We start from the raw sequence: 9,421 nt of genomic DNA, 5'->3' as shown, positions 1-9,421 counted from the left end.
CTCGACCCCACACCCCCCGACCCCACTTTCCCGAAGCCACAGCCACAGCCACCGACCCCACAGCACCCGACCCCATAACACCCCATCCCCACAGCCCCCAACCCCACTTTCTCTGCCCAGCACCCCACACTCTCCAACCCCACAGCCACAACAGTTCCTTTCTCTGCCCAGCACCCCACACTCTCCAACCCCACAGCCCCAACAGTTCCTTTCTCTGCCCAGCACCCCACACTCTCCAACCCCACAGCCCCAACAGTTCCTTTCTCTGCCCAGCACCCCACACTCTCCAACCCCACAGCCCCAACAGTTCAGAAGAAAGGAAGACAAAATAAGGACAAAAGAAGGACAGAAGAAAAAGGAAAAGAAAGAGGACAACAAAGTGAAACAGTCAGCACTTCTATTGCAACTTCGTATTTCGTCGTCCTAACGTAGTCTACACTGCTATCTGCCCAGCAGCTAGCCAGCTAGCAAACGACCACCGTCTACCGAATAGCAGCACTGTAGAAACTATTACACTCAACTGAACGACTTGATTAGTGTAGTGTTAGCTAGCTACATAGTTGTCTTTGCTGTCTTCGTATCCAAGATAATTGTGTAGTTTAGAGCGTGTAGTCTTAGAGTGATTATCTTAATTTACCGAGGTTAGCTAGCCAGCTATTTGTCTTCCTTAACGTAGGAGACACTGCTAGCTAGCCAACAGCTAGCCAACGTCTACTGAATAGAACTTCCGCACTCAACAACCCGGTCGCATTCCGCTTCGCTCCACAGGTAGTATCACATTTTTCATTTCATTTCATTACAGCACAACGGTTTGATTTGTTTGATCGTAGCTAGCTACATAGCTAGCTACATAGCCGTCTGTGTATCAAAGATAATTGTGTAGTCTAGAGCGATTTTCTAGGTTAGCTAGCCAGCTATTGTCGTTCTTTTAACGTAACGTAACGTAATCAACAGTGCTAGCTAGCCAGCTAGCCCCCGAATAGCAGCACTGTAGAAACTACTACACTCAACGGAACGACTTGATTAGTGTAGTGTCAACAACGCAGCCACTGTCAGCTAGCCTACAAAGTCAACAACGCAGCCACTGCCAGCTAGCCTACTTCAGCAGTACTGTATCATTTTTAATAATTTTAGTCAATAAGATTCTTGCTACGTAAGCTTAACTTTCTGAACATTCGAGACGTGTAGTCACCTTGTCATTCCAATCTCCTTGCATTAGCGTAGCCTCTTCTGTAGCCTGTCAACTATGTGTCTGTCTATCCCTGTTCTCTCCTCTCTGCACAGACCATACAAACGCTCCACACCGCGTGGCCGCTGCCACCCTAATCTGGTGGTCCCAGCGCGCACGACCCACGTGGAGTTCCAGGTCTCCGGTAGCCTCTGGAACTGCCGATCTGCAGCCAACAAGGCAGAGTTCATCTCAGCCTATGCCTCCCTCCAGTCCCTTGACTTCTTGGCACTGACAGAAACATGGATCACCACAGATAACACTGCTACTCCTACTGCTCTCTCTTCGTCCGCCCACGTGTTCTCGCACACCCGAGAGCTTCTGGTCAGCGGGGTGGTGGCATAGGGATCCTTATCTCTCCCATGTGGTCATTCTCTCTTTCTCCCCTTACCCATCTGTCTATCGCCTCCTTTGAATTTCATGCTGTCACAGTTACCAGCCCTTTCAAGCTTAACATCCTTATCATTTATCGCCCTCCAGGTCCCCTCGGAGAGTTCATCAATGAGCTTGATGCCTTGATAAGCTCCTTTCCTGAGGACGGCTCACCTCTCACAGTTCTGGGCGACTTTAACCTCCCCACGTCTACCTTTGACTCATTCCTCTCTGCCTCCTTCTTTCCCTCCTCTCCTCTTTTGACCTCACCCTCTCACCTTCCCCCCTACTCACAAGGCAGGCAATACGCTCGACCTCATCTTTACTAGATGCTGTTCTTCCACTAACCTCATTGCAACTCCCCTCCAAGTCTCCGACCACTACCTTGTATCCTTTTCCCTCTCGCTCTCATCCAACACTTCCCACACTGCCCCTACTCGGATGGTATCGCGCCGTCCCAACCTTCGCTCTCTCTCCCCGCTACTCTCTCCTCTTCCATCCTATCATCTCTTCCCTCTGCTCAAACCTTCTCCAACCTATCTCCTGATTCTGCCTCCTCAACCCTCCTCTCCTCCCTTTCTGCATCCTTTGACTCTCTATGTCCCCTATCTTCCAGGCCGGCTCGGTCCTCCCCTCCCGCTCCGTGGCTTGACGACTCAATGCGAGCTCACAGAACAGGGCTCCGGAAGGCCGAGCGGAAATGGAGGAAAACTCGCCTCCCTGCGGACCTGGCATCCTTTCACTCCCTCCTCTCTACATTTTCCTCCTCTGTCTCTGCTGCTAAAGCCACTTTCTACCACTCTAAATTCCAAGCATCTGCCTCTAACCCTAGGAAGCTCTTTGCCACATTCTCCTCCCTCCTGAATCCTCCTCCCCCTCCCCCCTCCTCCCTCTCTGCAGATGACTTCGTCAACCATTTTGAAAAGAAGATCGACGACATCCGATCCTCGTTTGCTAAGTCAAACAACACCGCTGGTTCTGCTCACACTGCCCTACCCTGTGCTCTGACCTCTTTCTCCCTCTCTCTCCAGATGAAATCTCGCGTCTTGTGACGGCCGGCCGCCCAACAACCTGCCCGCTCGACCCTATCCCCTCCTCTCTTCTCCAGACCATTTCCGGAGACCTTCTCCCTTACCTCACCTCGCTCATCAACTTATCCCTGACCGCTGGCTACGTCCCTTCCGTCTTCAAGAGAGCGAGAGTTGCACCCGTTCTGAAAAAACCTACACTCGATCCCTCCGATGTCAACAACTACAGACCAGTATCCCTTCTTTCTTTTCTCTCCAAAACTCTTGAACGTGCCGTCCTTGGTCAGCTCTCCCGCTATCTCTCTCAGAATGACCTTCTTGATCCAAATCAGTCAGGTTTCAAGACTAGTCATTCAACTGAGACTGCTCTTCTCTGTATCACGGAGGCGCTCCGCACCGCTAAAGCTAACTCTCTCTCCTCTGCTCTTATCCTTCTAGACCTATCGGCTGCCTTCGATACTGTGAACCATCAGATCCTCCTCTCCACCCTCTCCGAGTTGGGCATCTCCGGCGCGGCCCACGCTTGATTGCGTCCTACCTGACAGGTCGCTCCTACCAGGTGGCGTGGCGAGAATCTGTCTCCTCACCACGCGCTCTCACCACTGGTGTCCCCCAGGGCTCTGTTCTAGGCCCTCTCCTATTCTCGCTATACACCAAGTCACTTGGCTCTGTCATAACCTCACATGGTCTCTCCTATCATTGCTATGCAGACGACACACAATTAATCTTCTCCTTTCCCCTTCTGATGACCAGGTGGCGAATCGCATCTCTGCATGTCTGGCAGACATATCAGTGTGGATGACGGATCACCACCTCAAGCTGAACTTCGGCAAGACGGAGCTGCTCTTCCTCCCGGGGAAGGACTGCCCGTTCCATGATCTCGCCATCACGGTTGACAACTCCATTGTGTCCTCCTCCCAGAGCGCTAAGAACCTTGGCGTGATCCTGGACAACAAACTGTCGTTCTCAACTAACATCAAGGCGGTGGCCCGTTCCTGTAGGTTCATGCTCTACAACATCCGCAGAGTACGACCCTGCCTCACACAGGAAGCGGCGCAGGTCCTAATCCAGGCACTTGTCATCTCCCGTCTGGATTACTGCAACTCGCTGTTGGCTGGGCTCCCTGCCTGTGCCATTAAACCCCTACAACTCATCCAGAACGCCGCAGCCCGTCTAGTGTTCAACCTTCCCAAGTTCTCTCACGTCACCCCGCTCCTCCGCTCTCTCCACTGGCTTCCAGTTGAAGCTCGCATCCGCTACAAGACCATGGTGCTTGCCTACGGAGCTGTGAGGGGAACGGCACCTCAGTACCTCCAGGCTCTGATCAGGCCCTACACCCAAATAAGGGCACTGCGTTCATCCACCTCTGGCCTGCTCGCCTCCCTACCACTGAGGAAGTACAGTTCCCGCTCAGCTCAGTCAAAACTGTTCGCTGCTCTGGCTCCCCAATGGTGGAACAAACTCCCTCACGACGCCAGGACAGCGGAGTCAATCACCACCTTCCGGAGACACCTGAAACCCCACCTCTTTAAGGAATACCTAGGATAGGATAAAGTAATCCTTCTCACCCCCCCCCCCCCTTAAAATATTTAGATGCTCTATTGTAAAGTGGTTGTTCCACTGGATGTCATAAGGTGAATGCACCAATTTGTAAGTCGCTCTGGATAAGAGCGTCTGCTAAATGACTTAAATGTAATGTAAATGTAGTTCCTTTCTCTGCCCAGCACCCCACACTCTCCAACCCCACAGCCCCAACAGTTCCTTTCTCTGCCCAGCACCCCACACTCTCCAACCCCACAGCCCCAACAGTTCCTTTCTCTGCCCAGCACCCCACACTCTCCAACCCCACAGCCCCAACAGTTCCTTTCTCTGCCCAGCACCCCACACTCTCCAACCCCACAGCCCCAACAGTTCCTTTCTCTGCCCAGCACCACACACTCTCCAACCCCACAGCCCCAACAGTTCCTTTCTTTGCCCAGCACCCCACACTCTCCAACCCCACAGCCCCAACAGTTCCTTTCTCTGCCCAGCACCCCACACTCTCCAACCCCACAGCCCCAACAGTTCCTTTCTCTGCCCAGCACCCCACACTCTCCAACCCCACAGCCCCAACAGTTCCTTTCTCTGCCCAGCACCCCACACTCTCCAACCCCACAGCCCCAACAGTTCCTTTCTCTGCCCAGCACCCCACACTCTCCAACCCCACAGCCCCAACAGTTCCTTTCTTTTCCCAGCACCCAGAGGGCACAGCTGAAGCATTATATGAATCTCTTGACAAAGCACTTTCTCTCACAGGACGCAGCAGGAGCAGCAGCAGCAGGAGCAGGAGCAGCAGCAGCAGGAGCAGCAGCAGAAGGAGCAGCACACACACAGCCAAACTCAAGGTGACAGTTCCTCTTAGCAGCCCTCTGTCGTACCAGCCCGGGCTCTCACCGTAGTTTGTCAGGAGAACAGCGACATGTATAAAGGATCACTCTCAAAAGAGAAAAAGAGAGGATCACTCTCAAAAGAGAAAGTACATGGAACAATAGGAATGGGAGGGGAGTTTTTGTGGGTCTCAGATGACGCTGCTCTTTGTTGCTTGGTCAGCGCTGTAAAAGCAAAGTATTGTGCCACATCTTTTTTTGAGTGCGGACCCCCTTATACCTTGAGTTTGTCTGTATTTCTTCTACAGTCATTTCTTATCCATTGCCTCAGAGTGGGGAGAGATGAGGTCGAGGTTTTGGGGCGAATGTAAAAGCTGTTTGGATGTAGGATTGGGTTGGATTGTACAGGTGGTACTCTGAGAGTGAGAGCGTTGAGAGGACGATTTTGAGAATAGAATAGGTGATCTCTGAGCATTCTGCTCAGGAAAGAGGATGACAAATGACTAAAATGGTACCAAACCCACGCTATCAATCACTGTCTGCTACCGCCCACATGGAAAGGTGCTTTTACATGGAAGCCAAACCAGCTGAAACTGGGTCCCTCACAACTGAAAGAGCCGCATTTCCACTGTAATCTTCACAAAACAGATCTACACAGCAGCACACAGCACTGAAGCCAATTCCACTTTGATATGTCTTATCTTTACACATGGTTTAGTTACACTTTTCATTCCAGCCAGTCTCTGATTTGGCTCATTTTGACATAACCTCTCCAGTTCCCATTAAACAATCTCAGATCACTGTTGTAAATGAGTTCCGTGTCAGTCAACTCACCTGGTAAAATGAAGGCTAATAAATGAGATATGATAGAAACATAGCCCACTCATGGAACGTGTGCTTTCAGAGGTTTGGTTAGCAGCTGGCCTATTACATTTCTTCACAGCAGTGTGTGTGCTGTATGTAAAAGGTAGCGTCCCCTTACAGACTGTAGAGTATGCATCTGAGACCGTGTATATGTCTCCGAGCACATCCATCCATTCCTGTAACGTCCAGAACTCTTCAAAAGGGGGAGGTTTACATTTTCCATCACAACAAGTACGGACGGCGTCGTAAAAAGTGGTTACTAAGCAACTGCTTCATGGCTTCTCGATCAGTCGACTGTTGCAGGCATGTGAGGCTCTCTCTCGCTCTCTGACAAACAAACACACACACACATCATACCGTCTTATAAGGATTTCAACGTGTCACTAATAGGTTAACTAATAGGTTAAACTCACAGAATCTTAATCTAATATGATTGAGAGCACCTGATAGATGTAGGTTTACCTGATACAGGCAGTATCTTATTTCAGTCAATACCTCTTACCTTTAAGCATTATAAGACATTGAAAAATTTGCATAGAATTGACATTCAATCCAAAAATAAGCAAGAAATAAACATTATGGTGATTAGTCTAGGCCTAGTTTTAGTTGGATGAAATTATCAGTTAGTTTTGATGTCGGCAAAACCAAAAATGTATATATTAAATATGAAATATATGTGTAATTGGTCACACACATGCATGGTGTGCGGGTTAAGGGCAACAGTTAGAACAGAGGTGTAAGTTGGTCTGTTGGTATCACCGAAAGCCAGAAGCCCGTTGGTGAATGGAATGTCATTTACCGATTTTCTGACATCAGCGTTGGAATGATTGAGAGCATCTTGACTGGCCGCATCACCGCTTGACATGGCAACTGCTTGGCATCCAATAGCAAGGCGCTACAAAGGGTAGCGCCTATGGCATAGTACTGTACATCACCGCAGCCGTTCTCCTTGCCATACAGGACATCTCTATACCAGGCGGTGTCAGAGAAAGGCCCTAAAAAAGTGATACACTGGTCTCTCTGCTACCGCACGGCAAGGGGTACCAATGCACCAAGTCCGGTACCAACAGGACCCTAAACAGCTTCTACCCCCCAAGCTATAAGACTGCTAAACAATCTGCATTGACCCTTTTTGCACTAACTCTTTTTGACTCATCACTCGCCACTTTATAGTGGCCTCCCACAAAGCAGTCCACACTCCCAACGAGAGGCTCGGATACAAACAACTAATAGTTTCACCGCCCTGGAGCCTAATCTTCCTGCACCTTCGTCGCTGGGGGTACCTGTGTCTGCAGCCACTGTTCCTACTCTTTCCCCTACAGTTTTAAAGTCGACGTTGGCAACCTTCCGCCCCTGCCCTGGATCGAGGGTGTGGGAGGATTTCCTTGTCCTTCTCGCCAGCTGTGATTTTGGGCAGCTCCATGCTAAGAAATGTCACTGTTCCTGGTGCAAAAACACTGTCCTATCCCGGAGCTCGGGTAAATTATATTACTAAGCTGCACCGGAATGTTCTACGCCAGGACATGGAAATAGATTCTATCGTAGTCCGTGTGGGTTTTAATGACATCATGAAGGGCAGCTCTGAACAGTTGAAACTAGATTTTGAAGAGCTGATTGATTCTGTGCTAGTCACTCATTAAAGACCCATCATATCTGGCCCTGTGCCCTCTCTGAATTGTGGCATTGAATGCTTTAGCAGGATTTCTCCTCACAACTGGCTACGTGATTATTGCAGCTTATTGGCTGTAACTTTTCTTGACAATTTCGAAACCTTTTGAAGCAAAACTTGTTTATAAGGAGGATGGGATGCACCCAAATCATGTGTGTTCCTGGATCCTTTCACAGCATAATAAGGCTGCGTTGAGACAATGACTTAGCAATGACCCAAGTCCAACTCATTTAATCCCTGCCATTGTGTCGCTGAGTTGTAAATATTGCTTCAGCAAATATACATTATACAAGGGGCGTTGGAAGACACAATGTAAGTAACCTAATGTATGTCTCTAGTACTGCCCTGAATGCCTCTGCTGATCCAACAACTATTGTATACAGTAATCATGCGCCTATGAACCAGAGTTATACTTTTAGCACTGAGGCGGTGTGCTCTAGGAGGAAGTCCACTGTGTGCAGCTCACCTTGCACTATCAAGTCTACTTCTGATCAGCTACCCAGTAAAGTATTATAAGCAATCAAGCATGACAAAAAAAGTACTAAACATAGCCCACTTTAACACTGTCAAATGTGTTTATTTTCAGCAAACTTAACATGTGTAAATATTTGTATGAACATAACAAGATTCAACACCTCAGACATCAACTGAACAAGTTCCACAGACATTTGACTAACAGAAATGAAATAATGTGCCCCTGAACAAAGGTGGGGTCAAAATCAAAAGTAACAGTCAGTATCTGGTGTGGCCACCAGCTGCATTAAGTATTGCAGTGCATCTCCTCCTCATGGACTGCACCAGATTTGCGGGTTCTTGCTGTGAGATGTTACCCCACTCTTCCACCACTCTTCTCCCCGTAGCGCAAGTTCCCGGACATTTCTGGGGGGAATGGCCCTAGCCCTCACCCTCCGATCCAAAAGGTCTGAAACATGCTCAAAGGGATTGAGATCCGTGCTCTTCGCTGGCCATGGCAGAACACTGACTGTCCTGGTGGCATTGTCATGCTGGAAGGTCATGTCAGGATGAGCCTGTAGGAAGGGTACCACATGAGGGAGGAGGATGTCTTCCCTGTAAGGCACAGCATTGAGATTGCCTGCAATGAAAACAAGCTCAGTCCGATGATGCTGTGACACACCGCCCCGGACCATAACAGACCCTCCACCTCCAAATCGATCCATCTCCAGAGTTCAGGCCTCAGTGTAACGCTCATTCCTTCACGATAAACGCAAATCCGACCATCACCCCTGGTGACACAAAACCGTGACTCGTTGTTGTTGCCGGTGATGTCTGATGAGGACCTGCCTTACAACAGGCCTATGAGCCCTCAGTCGAGCCTCTCTCAGCCTATTGCGGACAGTCTGAGCACTGATGGAGGGATTGTGCGTTCCTGGTGTAACTCGGGCAGTTGTTATTGCCACCCTGTACCTGTCCCGCAGGTGTGATGTTCAGATGTACCGATCCTATGCAGATGTTATTACACGTGATCTGCCACTGCCAGGACGATCAGCTGTCTGTCCTGTCTCCCTGTAGCGCTGTCTTAGGTGTCTCACAGTACGGACATTGCAATTTATTTCCCTGGCCACATCTGCAGTCCTCATGCCTCCTTGCAGCATGCCTAAGGCACATTCACGCAGATGAGCAGGGGCCCTGGGCATCTTTCCTTTGGTGTTTTTCAGAGTCAGAAGAAAGGCCTCTTTAGTGTCCTAAGTTTTCATAACTGTGACCTTAATTGCCTACCGTCTGTAAGCTGTTCGTGTCTTAACGACCATTCCACAGGTGCATGTTCATTAATTGTTTATGGTTCATTGAACAAGCATGGGAAACAGTCTTTAAACCCTTTAAAATGAAGATCTGTGAAGTTATTTGGATTCTTACGAATTATCTTTGAAAGACA

The sequence above is a fragment of the Oncorhynchus gorbuscha genome, linkage group LG11 (genome assembly GCF_021184085.1).
Source record: "Oncorhynchus gorbuscha isolate QuinsamMale2020 ecotype Even-year linkage group LG11, OgorEven_v1.0, whole genome shotgun sequence".
Taxonomy (NCBI): domain Eukaryota; kingdom Metazoa; phylum Chordata; class Actinopteri; order Salmoniformes; family Salmonidae; genus Oncorhynchus; species Oncorhynchus gorbuscha.
Note: the sequence above shows the minus strand (reverse complement) of the source record.